Source organism: Rhagoletis pomonella, unplaced genomic scaffold, assembly GCF_013731165.1.
Source record: "Rhagoletis pomonella isolate Grant_MI unplaced genomic scaffold, Rhpom_1.0 Rhpom_scaffold_00004, whole genome shotgun sequence".
Lineage (NCBI taxonomy): Eukaryota > Metazoa > Arthropoda > Insecta > Diptera > Tephritidae > Rhagoletis > Rhagoletis pomonella.
The window spans coordinates 29,003,735-29,021,966 of record NW_023458558.1 but is presented as its reverse complement, the minus strand read 5'-3'; the positions used below and the strand labels follow the sequence as shown (position 1 = coordinate 29,021,966).

General features: G+C 36.1%; 1 protein-coding gene across 1 annotated transcript in view; it reads right to left on the bottom strand.

Annotated features, from left to right (window-relative positions):
• LOC118737410 (AF4/FMR2 family member lilli-like) overlaps window positions 1-18,232 on the bottom strand; it is a gene marked incomplete in the record, with an annotated part of 423,767 nt that overhangs the window by 133,764 nt on the left and 271,771 nt on the right.

Here is an 18,232-nt window from a genome sequence, read left to right as displayed (position 1 = left end):
TAACTGTTCACTCATTATTTAGAATTGAACTGAACTAAGGAAATTGCTTTTTCATTTATTCATTAGGAAAAATAACGTCATAAAATCAGTAATAAGTTGGCTTTATGAAAATGATATAACCATATATTTGGGAGTTTTTAAAATTCATTACGTATGTATTCATTTGATACATTAAACACCCATTTTCAATACACTTATCTATATATATGTAAATTAATACGATAACATAAATTTTGTCACCGTTTGTTATTGCTTAAGCAGTTGAATTTTATCGATAGTTTTATAAAAATACGGAGATATCAAAATTAACTGAATTATCGAAATGTATACAAAGTTTAGCGAGTTATCGAGATATATTAATTTTTGAGTTATCGAAATTTATCGTGCTCTCGAAATGCAGTTATCGAAGTTTATCGCAATTAGTCGAGTTATCGAATATATCAGTGTTTTTGAAATTCATTGCATTATCGATATGTATCAAATTATCGAAATTTATGGACAAAAGCAGGAAATTTTCCGGTAGATAATTTTATAAGTTAAACGACAAACCTCTCCAAGAGTCTTACACAACTAGAAGAGGGTCGAATTTCGACAGTAATTGGCAATTAATCATTCAAGATCATGACCTGAAACAAAATACAGTTTTGGAAACACTTCAGGACAAGTTTATAACTAGTTGGGGATCGTTTCAGGCTAGTTCGAAACCAGTCCCGTAATGGTAGTTATGAACAAGTCATATGCTGATCCCAAAAAAAGTGATAAAATTAAATAAAATTAATGTTTAATTTCTAACCTAACCTATTTATGTAGATATTTAACTGAATCGCCTAATTCATTGTAAAGCCGCACACAGCTGTTTACACATCAAGCTTTTTTTAATCCAACGAGATTTTCCGAATCCTACATCAATTAAGATTTTAAATTTTAATAATAATAATGTGTCCCATCGCCAGCCGAGGGCGACCGTTAATAAAAAAAACTAATTTTTTATTTATTTTTGATGTTGGCCGGAAACCGTGCGGACTGATAGCACTCACTACTAACCACTACACCATAGGGGCGGTGGATAAAATTCCTGTAATTGTAATTCTCGGTAGTGAACTTCGTTTCAGTGGCGATGCAAGGAGGAACGGAAACTAAACGTCCAACTACGGCCAGGTACGATAAAGCGAGGGCTTTCAAGAAGAGAATTTAATTTTAGGTATTTCCCAATGATACAGCGTCAATACAAAATATAGCACATAAAAACATTCTTACTGTCATACTTTTACTAAAATCTTCATTTAAAATTTTACTTTGAAAAACTATCCTTCGCACGCTAAAGAAATGCTAGATATAATATTTGTGAAAACAGATAAAAAATAAAACTTAACTCCAGAGATATAAGCTTTCAATGTTGATGGTCGAAAAATCGACCATTGCCTGAATATGGGTTAAAGCTCACTTTGGTAGGACTTGCTAAAATTAAGCCATATTTTTTTTGTATATATAATCCCATTTTTGGTATGATACATCATTGAATATGGGTTAAAGCTCACTTTGGTAGGACTTGCTAAAATCAAGCCATATTTTTTTTTTGTATATATAATCCCATTTTTGGTATGATACATCATTGAATATATGTATATTTCTTAGTCTCATTTTTGTTGTTGGTATTTCCGACAGGGTAGAAGTGTGATGTAATGTGGAACGATTTTCCGTCATCCCTTGTCAAATTTGGTTTGGAGACAAACCGGTTTCGGCGTTGTGCCATCTTCAGTGTCATTTTTCGTTCTTAGAGCTACACTTTTTTTAGGGATCCTGTCTAATGCAACTTTATCCACTTTGAAGGTATGATTTGGAGGCTTTTTCCTTTAGCATCGAGCTCCTCACAATCATTCAAAACCTCCACTCTTCCGTAATAATTATTTATGCTTCACAAATTTACAGTCGCCAGCAAAACATTTTGTCAATAAGTAAGTTGAAGAAATAATTCAAACTTCTTACAACCATCCATTAGTAATTTTGTGTGACTTATAAATGCTGGGGAGCCAAAACAAATACGGCAATCAAATTTGAATTAAAAATCGTACAAAGCCGCCCTTAAGTAAAACAAATAAACTTCAATAAACAAACATTGCAGTCGTAAGAAGTTTTCCATTATTCTGACAAACAAAATTTCATCAACGATGATAAATCGCCTTGAAAATTTGTCGAATCGAATGCGGCCGCAAAAGCACACAAACAGGTTGGGGTTGAGAAAGCTTCAAGTAGGAATAGAGCGAAGGATTCTGTGTTAAGTTGGCTGACGGGGTATGCCCAAGAACGAGACAAAAAAAGGTCCTTAAATCAATTGATGGGTAAATGTGCATACAAATAAACTTTCAACTATAAAACAAATAACATAAAATCTTAATTTAACATCATTGACGAGTGTGCCAAGGGACATGAAGATAAGACGGCATTTTAAGCATCGAATAAAAACAAACTACCAGAGACATTGGCATTGTTTGTGTATGTATTTAGGCAGACAGTTGGACACGGAGATAGTTAGTGGTATCCGGAGAATTCGGACAGACAGCCAAATAAACAACAAATGTATACTCAAGCATGGACAAGCATAGAGTGTATACACACAACCCTTTGTACATACTACATAGAGAGGACAACAATTTTCCAATCAATAAATACATATAATGGCGGGCGAAAAACAAAGTGGAATAACAACAGCCATCAGTAGTAAATACAACTCGCTGCAGCACTAGACGCCGCTACCACTTACCGAAAAATAGGTAGTCAATGAAGCTGAACTAACCAAGCCGTTAGTTTCCGCAACTCCACGCACTTCCTCCGGCAAGTGCCAGGGAAGTAGTCCAAGCAGGCGAACAAATGCCGAGCTGAAAGCTTAAAATCCCCAAAGACCATTTCACATATTCACACAGGGTGCCAGGAAGTGTGGAAAGGAAATTTCTACAAATTCCGCACATACGAGACCAAGACGCCAGGGTAGCTGTAGCTGGGGTTGTAATAGCAAATACTTTTAAGAAACCAATACGATGTGTGCGAAAAACAAAAAAGTAACTAGGTAAAACGAGAAGAGGCAGAGAAAGAGAGAGAGAGAGAGATGAAGAGGGCGTCTCAAGGCGATGGTCGTTGGTAAAATTTAAAGCAAAGATTATTGAAGCATACAACTAGGCAAATTACCGTGTACTGCTACGTTGCCACGATGAAGCTAGCAGTCAAGTGCCACCAGCGACATGGTATACGGGCGATGGAGCGAACGCTTGAGTGACTGACTGGCTGAGCATTTACGTACGTACACATAAGTAGTAGTAATATTTGAAGTAGTAAAAATAAATTGACCTATGCATTCAACCTCTTCGACTGTCAGAAGGGAAGTGGACTTGAAGAAAGCGCACTGTAACAGAAGGAACAGAACAGAAATGAATGAAGAAAAAAAAAATGATCAAAAGGAAATGAATTGAAAGGTATATGGATGGCTAGACTTGCAAATGCAAATATCCTGCCTGCCAAGGCAGCAGCAGTAAAGAGTTACAAACAAATCTGACCATACTCCGTAAGCAGGCAGAGGGCGGTTGGGGAAAGATGGAGATGAAGATGAGGATGAGAGGTTAAGAAAACTATCTGAAATTGAAATCGCGTACACAAAAGTCAAATTGGATTCAAATGCGCAGGCAGTGAAAAGGGCAAATAAAAGCAAATACCAGTGTGCAAATGCAGCGGAAGGAAAGAGAATAGGCCAAGGTGGAGAGAGAAAGTGCAGACTAAAAGGCAGCAATACAATCAAATATATAGCAATTGAATAGAGCTACACATCTACCAGTGCATGCATATGGAGTAGTGTTGGGCAGTATCGATACCAAAAGTACTCGTCATTCGATTCTCGAACTCAGTACTCACAGAAGAACTCGAAAGTACTCAGTACTCAAAAAAAAAGGAACTAGAAAGTACCCAGAACTTAAAAGAACTCGGAAGTACATACTCAGTACACAAAAGTACTCTGTTCCAATAATCGCTTTGATACATGTTAGCGATGTTTTGAATGTCATATTTTTCACATTCGCGAATGCGAATTTAAGTTTACTTAAAGAACTCAGTACTCTGAAAAATACCCGATCCTTAAAAGTATAGATACCAAAGAACTCGATCCTCAAAAGTAATCGATACTTTCCAACACTAATATGGAGTATGGTTAGATACATACATACATACATACATACATACATACATACATAGATACATATTTACAAGCAAAAGCTGCATGACAGAGTTAGTTTTGTGCGCCTAGTTGTATGCAAAGCAGAGTAGCAAAATAAAAATTTCATTTCCACAGCAGCGGCAACATGCCCGGCGGCCAGCTAATGCCGGAGGCCTTTGAGTTGTGTTTTCAATACCAGATTCAACTGTTGCCAGTTATGCGCTCGAGTGAATAGATGCGCACACAAATTGTTTAGATTAGAATGAGCGTTGGGAAATTGAAAGAAATGTTAGAAATGCGAGCGGCTGATAATAGTTCGAGGGAAAACAAATCTATGTAGTACAATATTTTCTCCTTGTTTCTTTTTGAATTCTTTTAAAATTTTTTATTACTTTGAATAAAAGGATTTGATAAATGCAAGTGTTTGGGATTTTTCAGATATGTAGTTTGCCAAGAGAAATATAAATTTATTTTGTCCGAATAAAGGATTGTGTTTTGTTAGCTGATAGCTCCTGTACGAGTATTGATTGATGTTTGCAGTTTAAGAGTTATGATTTTCTTATTTGTTTGTAGTATAATAAATCAAGTTTAAGTTTTTTGTAAAGACTTTGTGTATTTTCCGGGCAGTTATTTAAAGTATTGGAAGAGAAAGCAAGTCATCATCCACATATTCATGCTTTTGATTCTGCATGACCTTCAGAACTATGAGTAAATTTAAGAGCAAACTGGACACAAAGGATTTGTCTCGAACAACCGATGTTGTTATATAACACTGGGATCAGGATACACATATCGTGTGACTCGCCGAATATGAATACGGAGGAAGACGAATACGAATACGAACACCAAAACGAGCACGAATATGAATAAGAATTTAAAGTCGAGTTAGAAGCCCATTACGAACACAAATACAAATACAGAGACAAATACGAGTAAAGAGATGACAACGAAGACAAATACGAAGCGATATATGGGCACAAATACGAACACGAATATGAATATTGAAACGAATACGAATAGGAATACGAAGGCAAGACCCAGGTCGAATACGTATACGTAGACCAACCGAAGACCAATTCGTATACGAATTCGAATACGCCGACGAAGATGACTGTGAAGAAAAATACGAAGACATCACTGAAACGAATACGAAGACGACGGCGAAGAAGAATACGACGAAAAATACGGAGAGGAATACGAACCCTAATACGAAGACAGCGACTAAAATAAATGCGAATACTAAAACCAAGAGAAATGCGGAGAAGAATTCGAAGACGAAGTTGACGCAGAAATATATATAAAAGAATATGACCACTATTAATACGGATACGGGATAAGTGTGCCATTTTAATGGGCGGGTAGACCAGTTCTAACTGTGCAGACTTGAACAAAATTCTGACTGTGGAAATAGAAGCGCGCTAAGACGATTTCTATAAGACATTCTATTTTGAGTCTCTTGACTTCAAAGAGTGGCACTTGATTTATGCGTGGGATATCTTTGTGTACGTGACAAATAACAGCGCATACATTAGAGCGCACAATCAATGTCATGGCTCATGAGCATCGACAACATCATTGGCCAAAAAAGGGAGTCAAGTCATTGGGTGCACTGTAAATTGCTACACAAAAGCATCAATAGCGGTACTGATTACTAATGAAGCGTACAACTCATAAAAATGATGCAAAAGGGCGGATAATCAGGGAAGATAAGAATAATAAAACGGGCTCGGAAAAATTAGGCGCACAGAAGGAGTAACAGCAGGAGAGGGTGACTATTAGCCCAGCAGCGTGTCACCCAAAAAATAATGGAAACATGCTGCAAATTTCTGCTCGCAACATTTGAGAATTTAATTTCACTTGATTGCAGTTATACGGTCACTTTAAAAATGGTCTGCAACATTCTTAAGTTTATTATTTTGTAAAGCCAGGACAGGAAACAGTAAAAAACTAAAAGCGTGAATTCACACTCAAGTGCCTGCAGTGGTGAACGTGACGGCGATTCGCTTGAGAAGCCACAGGCGAAACAGCAATTTTCTTGCATATCCTTTTATTCCTTGAACGGTAGCCAATTGTCTAAGGGGGGAAAGCAAAAATATGTGAGTGTGGTGTGAAATCTAACGATGGCTAAAGTGAAAAACTTTCAAAAATGAAAATTGTTGTTAGATTTTGGTGTGAGTTTTAAAAGGTAAATAAAAATCGAGCAGAACAGCAAAAGCAAAAACAATTCCATACAACTTGAATTGCGATGCAACAGTGCGAGAATAATGCAAGGCAAGGCAAGGCAAGAAAGTGACGCAGTAATCAACAGCAGGCAAAACAATTTGAGTGCTGTCAAAAAAGTGAAAATAATAAAATTAAAACAAAAAATAGGTACACACAAATCCAAGCGCAAAGCATAGCAAATGAGTGGGAGTAACAATGCTGCCTTTGCTGCTAACAGAGTTTTACATGGCTACAATTCGCAAATCGGTAGCTGCCAGCTGTTCTTTCCTTCCCTTTCGCCTTATAAGTTTCATTGCATTTCACTTTAGTTTGGCACAGACTCTTAAAAAGTTCGGTATTTGCGTATTTGCTCGCATTGAAGTTGTTCTGTTGCCAGAATTTGTTAATCTTCAAGTCAGTGTAGATGCAAATAAATCGGAGATTGAGCCTGTAGACTTACACCCACCCTATATTCGCACAGCAGCTGAATTCACCTCCCCTTTCTTCTCTTCCGCTTACTACTTCATAGGAATACTGAATACATATGATGTGTTTATTTTTCTTGGCAAGTGTTTCAGTACTTTTATGCCTTCCGTTTGTTGAGCGGATGCGAAGGACTCACCCGGCAGTGGATTAAGTTGCCAGATAACAGTTGTTGCTATATTTTTCTTGGTTTCCCTTTTATTTCATTTGAAGTGTGTATTTTGGCATGCACGATTTGCTTTATAAACATAAATATATGTTGGAATAGAAGAAGCACTAGTATTTCAAGCAAGAAAAAAAATGAATTAGGAATAAAAATATTTTCCATTATTTTTCAATTAAAATACAGGCTATTCTCCAACAGAAACTACATATATAATCGCAAGTTTCAAACTTTGTAGAAAATTAAATAAAATCAATGTGAATTATTATTATTTTTTTTAAATTGTTGGATTGTTTTCGAGTATGTTCATTTCACTGCAAGTTTGATTGAAGTAGGTTACTAACGCTCTTCTGCAATTTTTTTTATTAGGTATCTATGCTAAAATTGGAAAAAGATCTAAAAATTCTTAGAAAAAAGCATGATGAAATTATAAACAGGAGAAGTATTTAAACAGCTTTCTCGATTTATTTTCTTAATTTTCTTGACACTCGGGTATCTTATAGAAAATTTAATATCACCATGGAAAAAAGTTTCACTTTTGTTTTTAAAAGTTTGATTTTTTTATAAAGTTTGAAATTCGCGTTTGGATTGTTTTCGCTAGAGAATAAACTGTATTTTAATTGAAAAATAATGGAAATCCAGAAAAATAGTGATAGAGCATTGTAAAGTAAAATTATATTTAAAAAATTTGAAAAGTAGAGCAACTGAGCCACGCTACGGAAGTTAAACTCTCTTCGATTTACCGTCTTCGACCTAGCCCTCGAGCTCATATTTGTTGTTAAATTGGTTTTCGTCGTCGTTTTTGTCTTCGTATTCATGTGGGAATACGTATTCGTCTAACTTTTTCTATTCGTCATCGCAATCGACATCGTTTCAATATTCTTCGTCATTGCCTTCGATGACATTTAGAACGAAAGAAATAAAATAAAATTTACAACAAACACATAATTTTTACAATCACTACAAATCTGCTGCTCCGGTGACACCATCTTGTATGAATTCACGTTGGTCTTCGTGCCCATTTTGGAATTGGTCTTAATATATGCCTTCGTCTTCGTGCCCGGCTTCGAGTTCACGTTCATCTTAGTCTTCGTATTCGTTTGGTTTTCGTCGTCTTAGTTATATTCGTCATCGTATTCCTGTTGTTGTTGTAACAGCATACAAATTCCCCAAAGATTTTTTGGAGTGGACAGAAATAACTGGGTCGTTCCCGTTACGTACACCTGACTGTCGTGGGAACGATGTCGTATTCCTCGTCTTCTTCGCCTTTGCAACCATGTTCGTATTCACTTTTTTCATCCGTCTTAATATTCGCCTTAGTTTTCGTGTCCTTATTCGTCTTCCTTTGCATTCCTAATCATTTTCGTTTTAGTCTTATCGTCTTACCTTTAGCTTAGGCTTAACCACATGACTATCTCTCACAATTGTTTGCAAGGAAGCCTTGGCAGTACCCAATATGCCAAACACTTGATGTGGCGTTATTACCTGCACTAAACGAAGAAACAACGAATGTCGCTTAGGCGGTTATAGCGCCAATCAAGAAGAAGAGACGAAGATAAAGGTTTCATAATACAGTTTTCTTTCAAATAAGTATCTCGGAGTAATCCTGGATGCCAGACGTTTATTATAATTTATGTGTCAGTGGTATAGTAGAGCATACTCTAAATGAATATGTATGTAGGTAGAAAATCTTCTTGAAAAAAAAGAAATCGAAAATAGCAGAGATTTAGAATTGAAGGGACGTGAATCGCATGAAAACTTTGGTCGGTCGGCTTCAGCGGTTCGAACCGTTTTTTCACTTTTGGATTGGTCCGTCAAAGCGGCCGTTTTAGTCTTTGAACCGGAGTTTCGGTTCGGTTCGACGGTTCGGGAAAAATAACGCACAAGTTTAAGTGTCAAGTGTCTGTCAAATAGGATGGGTTGCCTTTACATTTGATATTGCCACATGGTAAACAAACATGGTATGTATTACCATATTTAACAAAAAGAAATAAAGTGGGTAATGTTAGCCTTTAAACCTTTATGAAAAGTGGTTCGGTTTTCGGCTCGGATGAAGCATTTGGGGGCACTTTCGGTTCGGCTAATGGTTCAGTGAATTAATAGAAAATAGCGGTTTTCCGGTTCAATACCGGTTTGGTCCAAAACCGGTTCACGTCCCTAGTATTTTCAATGTCATAGACTAAATAGTACGCCAACAATGAGTATGGAATTACACATAATCGAATCTGACGGCTCCAGAGCAGACAAAGGGTCAGAGTTTATACCGAATATAAAGGAGATACGATTTTTCTTGGGGAATACGCTTCGATACTCCAACATAAAATATTTACAATTCTCTAAGACCAAAGACCACTTTGATCAGCCTCTAAGTACTTTCGTACTATGTAATTCAGAAATGCCAGTCTTTGCTAAATTGTGTTGAACAAAAAAATTACGAACACCTTTTACTTTGGGTGCCAGGTCACACGGACATCCCACAATAATTTAGCTAGAAAGGTTTCTAACTAAGTTTTGCTTGCCCCACCAACAATTAGAGCACTCGTCGTCAGTCGTCGGTGCCATCATCAGAAATTGGCTAATTAATTCGCTGAGCCATAACTGGGAGGTTTCAAGGGGCAGAAGGTGGGCGAATCTCACATTGCCCTCAATCACTTTCGAGTGTCTCTGCTACAAAAAATATTTAGTTCTAAAAGACATAAAAAAGTGTGCTGAAATCATTTGTAACGAAATAAATTACGAAAACACTTTAATTACGAGCAAACACCTGTATGTATTTGCATAATTATATGACAAGTGAATTTATCCCAAGACCGGTGTCATTTAACGCCATCGTTTGAGCAAATGTATACAATATAAATGTACATCAATATCCAATATAGCATAGAATACCATGAATTCCCAAAAGACTACTCTCCAAGCATAGCCACACTCAGCTTGCTTTCACATTTCTCACGGGATTCTATGTGCCATAAGTTATGCATGTCACTTAAGTAACTGCTGCTTTTAGCTAAGCAAACAAATCGGAAGAGCATATAGAGCATAGAACAGAGAAACGGCAGCAGTAAATAACAGGACGAAAGCACTACTCCTCAGTTAGTTATTCATGTGCCTGCGTGGGTGTGTGTGTGCATGCGTGGGTGTGTGTGTATGTGAACGAGTGAGGTTATGTGCATAAGGTGCAGCTTAACTAATCCTTTCACTTAGCAATCAAAACATATCCTCAATGCTATACTGCTCTGCAGTTCAGCTGTTAGGGGAAGCGTTTCACAAATTTCTTTTACACTGTAGTCAATATTTGCATTGCGACAATGCAACTGCAGTGCTTTTGCTGCATTCCGCTTTTTTATTCATCTAAGCAGAGGGAGTGAAAATACATAGGTATGTAAATATGTTTGTAAATATGTATGTGAAAATGGACATCATGCTCTGCAGTGTCTAGCTGCGGCCTGTGTCATTCATAGCAGACATTCACTTGGTAGAATATATGCTTTTGTGCACCTAAAGCGACAGACTTTTGCATTTTTTGCCTTCTGCATTTTGCATTACGCTATCGTCGTTTAACCCAAATATGGCATCAGTCGAGTTTAAAGTGATACTCGTAAAGCATGGGAAAGGCAGTCAATTTTAAGTTGGGAATTTTTGCTGTTATTAAGTAAAAGCAAATTATGAAAATCTGACGATTTAATTTCACAGTGGTAAATTCTTTTTGAATATTGCACAGCCAGTCCCGGGGAATGTGTAAACTTGAATTGTAGGAAGAAGGAGCAAACAAATGTGCTAGAAGTTTTTTCTAACACAGTGGCGTAGTCATTTAAGGGCCTTAACCAAACGGTAGTATTTCGGCGGTTGACCCGGTTTTTCCATGTTTTTGGGGCGTTTTTTTTTTAATCGTGATTTTTGGAATATCGAATAAATTTCGTTGTAAATTAAATTTGTTTCAAATTTTTTGTATGAAATACTATTTGGAAATAAATTGAAATTTTGTACAACAATCTCAAAATCGAGCATGCAACTCCAAGTTTAAATGATTATATTTTCTAAACAAAATATACGCAAATATTGAAACTTTCATATGCCATTTAATAAGATTGCAGAAATATTAAATTATTTTTTTTTTTGTTTTTTTTTTGTTGGTCCGGAAAGATGTTTTGCAATAATTTTTTATAAACAAATATTTATAAAAAAATCAAAGAAAAATAAATATGCCTTAAAAACCCTGTCAATAGAAACAGCGGCATAAGAATGATCAGCGATGGAAATTTTATCCAATTCAATGAAACAGATAATTAGATATAGTGAAATAAAGAAAAAAATTCACACAAATCGTTTAAATTTTGAAAATCCCCTTCCATGCTCACGAACTAGATAGACATCAACCATATTCAAAATGAAAAACAAATTTTATGGATGGGTTTCACGATATCTGACTGTTTTGGCTTTCATTTCTGGCTAACTGCAAGTGTTATCCATGCACGAAAAAATTAAGAACAAATAACCGGTTAAATCGGTCTATCCTGAATTAAAAAAAGCAAAAAAAAAATTACCAAAAATCAACGTGATTTTTTAGCAACTTCAAACTTGCACTTTACTGTACTCGAATTCAATAAACTATAAAACTGTATACCAAAAATTATTCCAGAAATTAAAATTAAAATGCTTGGAATTGGGATGAAAAGTTTGTGAAATTTTTATAATTTTTGTTCAAAGTCTGAAATTTGGACCGTATTGGTCTTTGTTAGATGAAGAGCTATATTTTATATAAATATAGTGAACACTAAACAAACAAAAGTTAGATATTCAAAACTGTTTAAAATGTTGAGGTTCTGCTGTTTTGTCGCGAGCTGTACCTAACTTACAACTTAATCTTGTATTTCATATTTTCAACAACAAATCGGTCTTTAAATTCATTTTCCTCACGATGCCATTCTTCGCCAATGAACCTAAAATTCCAATTTCCCATCAGCTGTGCCTTCTTCAGGCTGCCATACGCTTTTTCCTTTTCTTTTATTATTTTTTTCTTTACTCGTCCGGTTCATTACTTTTGCATTCGCACACAAACACTGTATTGAGCAGTTAGACACGCCACTACACAGTGGTGTAAACGCGAAATTTACTGCTCAAAAAGGAGTATCCATTTTTTGTATTAAAAGATAATTTAATTTTTAAGTGGTTTAAGGGGCTACTTTTTTAAATTTTCACCTAAACGTTTCTAAAAAGTAAAAAAAAAATGATTTTGGTGAATTTTTTTTTTTAATAATTTTAATTTTTCTTGAGTTTTTTTTTTATTCGTTTTAGGGGCGTAGTGGTGATTTTTTGTACTTTGAATTTTTTTTTGTGCAACTTTTTTCGTTTTAGGGGCATCATATAACTTTTTTCATCCAAGATTTGTTAAGTAACTTTTATTAACAAGAACTGGATAATCGATTTCCTTCCAAAATGCTACTTTCTTAGATTTTTTTGAATAGTAATTTTCACGTTTGCACCACTGTGCGTTCGTCTCACTACATACAAGGCATACTTTTAGGTGTAAGGACACATATGTTGAAGAACTCGCTGCACGATATAATGCGTGTCTTTTCGCGGTATAAACACAGTCTAGATGCTTGGGAGTGGTGCGACCATCAACGAAGAGCAGAGAAAAGCAACAACCTTACAAAATACACATAAATTCCTTCAGAAGATGAAAAAGGAAAGAGCAAAAGAAAAGGAGACTGAAAATGATAAATCATTGTTGACTGTAGCACGAAGCAGTCATACTACGTCAGCCAAGGAGACAAAGGCAGAAGAAAGTGGAGAAATAATGGAGATACCCAAACCAAAAAACAAATGAGGAAAAGTTTCCATGCAGTACTGTGAGCATTGCCTAAAAAGAAATTGTAAAAAAGAAAGCGCTACAGAAAAGCAAAACATATAAAGAGCAAGCGAAGGACTTGGCTTGAGGTTGTTGCAATGTTGCAGGTTATATACAAATATACATATGTATGCAGCAAAATGAGAAAAAAAAACGAAATCACACACTCTTCAACAGTCTGTCTTGTCTGGTTGCATTTTCTACACGAATGGCTTGCATACTTTCAGGACTTTTAACATGTACGTGTCTGTACGTGCATGTGTGCATTCGCTTTGGCACTGAAAATTGTTGCTCTATGCGCGTGTCTTCGTGCTGATAACACAAATGCAATTTACTACTGCAAGGTACACTCTTTACTCGATACATTGAATGTGAAAAATGAGAAAACATTATAATATGCATAGGTACATAGGTATGTATGTAGTGTAGGCAAAAAAAAAACAAAACCTGCATACCTGGCAATAAAGATTTATTTCGCGGGCAATAAGGAAAGTGTACAACCACAGTAAAGTTCGGGAAATTTATGCTTGCACGCATTTTGATGCTTTATCGAAGCGTAAAAAGCGAACTGTAAAGAATGTTGTTGCATACTTCAAGGAGTCCATGAGGTAATAACTTTAACATGCCATGATACTTAATGGCATTGTGGAAGCAAGCAAGAAAATGCGATTATGGTGGTTTGCAAGAAATTTTTAAGAACTTATATTGAAGAGTAATTCGCGGAAAACTACATTTTCAGCAGGCACATAAATGCATTTTCTCATAACGAAGTCGAGATTTTTAACAAGTGCAATAAATTGACCATACGAATTCATGGTAGATTTTGAGAAGAACAGTAACAGCTTTCACTTCCCAAATTAAAGTAAGAGGGGTGAATTTTAACGAGAAAAATATTGATTATATATTTTCAGATTGCGGCATCTATCTAGCTGAAAAACGAATCACTGTGATCATACTTCAATTCTAGAAGGGATTAGCCTGCCGGAGGTAACAGACTATTGCGTGCCGCCACCGACTTTCGGCAAAGTGTGTAAGGTATAAATTCCTAGCACATAACAATGCACCCTATATTTTCCACGGATTCTATTCAATTCTGTACTGACGGATCCAAAATGGATAACGAATTTGGAAGGGGAGTGGGCTGGGAACAACTAAGTGCACCAAAGTCATTCTACCTACCGGACCACTGTAGCGTTTGTCAAGCGGAGTTTGCAGCCAAACAGGAGAAAGCAGTTCACTCTTCACCTGATATGGGTATCGGTACATAGCGGTGTACCAGGTAATAAGATAGCGGATGAGATTGTTAGGAGGGGGACTTCCGTTCCACCTTCGCCGTTATAGAAGAGGCTCGGCTCATATATGTACATGCATTCTTCTTCTCAGAAGCAGGCGAAAGATGAAAACATGCTACACGGCAAAGCTAATGTGGCCGGAATGGGATGAGAAAGGCTCGGGGGAGCTCTTTTGCTGAGCATAGGAAGCAGGCGAAAGATGTAACAGTTGGAAAGAGCTGGAAACATGCAACATGGCAAGACCAATGTGGCCGAAATGGGATGCGAAAATATCCTTAAGTTGAGCATAGGGGAAATCTATTTGGTTTGATGCCGCTTAACGACTTCTGCAGGAGCTGATGAGACGAGGAGCCTACGAAGGAGCAGACTAAAAGTAATGAGGGCGGGAACCATTGGAGAACGGCCATACTGGCCATAAAGTTAAGATGATTAGTAAAATTTGCCAACTCTACTCTCTGGTTTGTATAGGAGAGGGACTGATTAACGAGATCCCTTGTGGTATCAAAAGGGGCCCTATGGTGGACCTAAGTTTTCTAGTGTGTCTACCGGAGCCACTTCAACCAAACCTAAGATTTAAATTAAGCTGCTTTCGTAGAGACAAGAAAAAGTGCCGTGCCCAGCGGAGCTATTTCAAGCCGAGGGAAACTTCCTAGAGGTACTTTGGCGAATTCATGGAGGATTGGAGAGACTCGGCTAGGCTTAGTAGGATCTTTGCCAAAGGACACTTTTAGGAAATATTTAAAGAGGTAAAATAGTTTACGAACTGAGTTGGTTGGACAGTCGCTGGACTTCTCAGGTAGCAAGGTCGGCGAACTAGAGACCGTATTTTAAAAAATTGTTGTATGCAATTTGGTAAATTTTTACATACTCACATTCTCTGGTGTCATAAAATAGGACTTATTGAAGTAATAAGTTGATGTCACCTGAAATCATGCTCATGCTCATGCTAGATTGACGCGTCTTCCGAATAATTCTTGTGGGGTTTTAAGATTGACTTACAACTATGCAGAGGTGGTTAAAGAGGCTACCATTAATGAATAAACATTTTTAGTTTGGTACACGCATATAAACTGGTCTCCCTCCCATCTCACTGAGGCGGTATATTACTAGCGATGCTTCAGGAAGCTTCGAAGGTTGTCATTTCGAGTTAGGTAGCAACAGTCACGATAAATAGTTTTTCGTACTCAAGAGGTTAAAGAGACTCCTTAAATCTTTAAATAAAGGAGAAGTTAATAGAAACCGGGTATAACCGAACTTATGCAAATACATAGATTTCAGCGCCATCACTGGTTCTCTTTATATGAGCTCGGCCCGATCCTCTTTGCATATATGACAAAATTAGCCAATTGTATTAAACCTAGTAAAGTAGAATTAACCGAGCTTATCTCTCACATCGGGTGAAATATCTTCGAAGTTGAAGATTGGGTAGCATACAAGGCAGTGCTCGACGGTCCTATTTGCAAACCAAAGATTTGTAGGCAACAGACTGAGATGGAACCATGGATTGCACAGGATGTACACGGCTGTAGTACGACCCGAGCCTTCATATGGAGCGCTGTTCTGGTGGCAAATCAAAAATAAGGAGTTAAAAACGATCTTCCAAAATTGATTCATATAATTTGCCAAAAAATGCCGCTTACTTAATTTTATTAAAGGAAAAAAAAATTCGGCCTTCTGACCAACACTAAAATTACAAACATTATTGTTTGCATTGCTATAACGGTTTCACTATCCAGATTTATCCGAAAGCTATCAGGTAGCTAACAATTCGTAAATACCTAAAATAAACTAAGCAGGTTTTTCTATATTAAAAGAACAATGTGAACATTCAGCAGAACATTCAGATAAATTCTTAGCCCTACTTAGGAAAATGGTAAAATTTTTTAGATTTTTTTTATCACAAAAAAGAAAAAATTTTACTTTATTTCAAAATTAACCGCTATTTTAAAAAATGTATTGTACATTAGTACATTAGCCCCATAAAACTTAAGTATACGGATTTTTTCACAATACAAATTTTTTTTTTAATTCTTTTTTGTTTTCATATTCAACAATTTGTTATAAGGCCAAAAAATAGCAAAAACGATTTTTTTTGTTTTCGTATGACATTTTCATATGACATTTTGTCTAGTAGCGACAAAAAAAGCCAGTAAACAACGATAGTGTGCAGCCACTAAGCCTAAAGTACTTTGTTTTATTAAAATTGAATGGGCTACAAAACTGCATACCAGAAATTTTTTTAGAAAACGTTAATAACTAATACACATCTGCTCACTTGTATGCTTTGAAAAGCTTTCAAATTTTCAATAACATTTTGGGCCTTGGGTTTTTTTTTTGTTAAATAAACTAGCGCAAATAATCTAAATCACAGCTAGATGCAATATCCAAGCCCCTTTAATTTTTTACTAGCCTCAAATTAAAATTTGATTACAGTTTTCTAGATAATCCTAATGCAATGTTATATGCATCAATTGTGAAAAGATCTAATTGTTGATTCTCGCCTTTTTTTTATCCATTTACAGATCGAATCGGAACTAAAAAATCGACAAAAAAACCAATCGGAAGGGCTCGATTAATCAATCTTTGATTTAGTGGACTACAGACGCAGTGCTTTGAGGGCATGGGGAACTTAGAAGACGGATCAAAGATTGAATGCGGGGTAACACAATCACAAGCTATACTTTCGCCTGCCAGACCCCACATATGTGATCCAGGAGAAAGGTTAAGCCGCAATTGATGGAGGACTGTAGAAGAGAGTTGACTTCATTTTGCGATCAATGTAAAGTTACCTTACTATGCATAGTTTTCAGAGTAGACTTGGGAATAGATCAACAGATCACCGAAGTTACCTCTATGGGAAATTGGTATTATATCGTCGGTCCCTACGAAGAGTAGCACATTTCACTATTCGCGTGGAAGAGTAGCACATTTCGTTATTTGCGTGGAAGACTAGTACATTTCAGATTTTTGCGTGGAAGACTAGCACATTTCAGATTTTTGCGTGGAAGAGTAGCACATTTCGTTATTTGCGTGGAAGACTAGCACATTTCAGATTTTTGCGTGGAAGAGTAGCACATTTCGTTATTTGCCTGGAAGACTAGCACATTTCAGATTTTTGTGTGGAAGAGGGATACGCAAGGCAGTTCATATAAGGTTGTAGCAGCCGTTAAAAAAAAAAAGTTACATAAATATGTATGTTTATACTATAATTATTTTTCTTCGGTCATGCTGAAAGTATAGTGTTGTATATGGAGCCTTTTGGCCGGTTATTACAAGTAAAGTAAACGTTTATTTTTCCTCCTACACCTTTCGACATTCGCGTCTTTCTCAGGGAATCTTTATTTATAAATAAATACGAAAAAACATATACATACAGTATCATATCAAGAGGACCCCGTTTCAAAGTGATATTATTTATGTTATGTTTATTTATTTACTTAAAAAACCTTCAATTAAAATAAAGTTAATTCTCTTAAAAAAATCCATATTGGCCCAAGTTTAAAGCCCAGGAGAATACTAAAAAACTCAACAAATTTTCAACAACGCAAACGCAAATGAAATATTTTCCTTCGAAGAACTGTCCAAATATTTACATTGGCAAAAAATTAAGATATCACATGTACGGAAAATTACAATAAAAAATAGCAAAAATCAAGTAGACATAGCAGTAAAATACGACTTTATGCAAAGCGAGGAGAAGTTGAACCTAATGAAAAAAAATGTTCAATGGTCAACCATGAAACACTGTGAATTGCCTAAAGCTTACAAGGGAAAAATACCTTTAAAAAAAAGAAAAGTGGATGATATTCAACAAATGATTAGTAAACGGTATATACCGTCTGAATTTCATGATTTTCATAATACAATTAAAGAAATATAGAATAAACGTTTGAATTTTCAATATATATTATGCTTCTATGATTTACTTTAAACCGGAGACGTGCAGTTTTCGCGGCTTAACAATCTGAAATATGCTACTCTTCCAAGCGAAAATCTGAAATGTGCTAGTCTTCCACGCAAAAATCTGAAATGTGCTAGTCTTC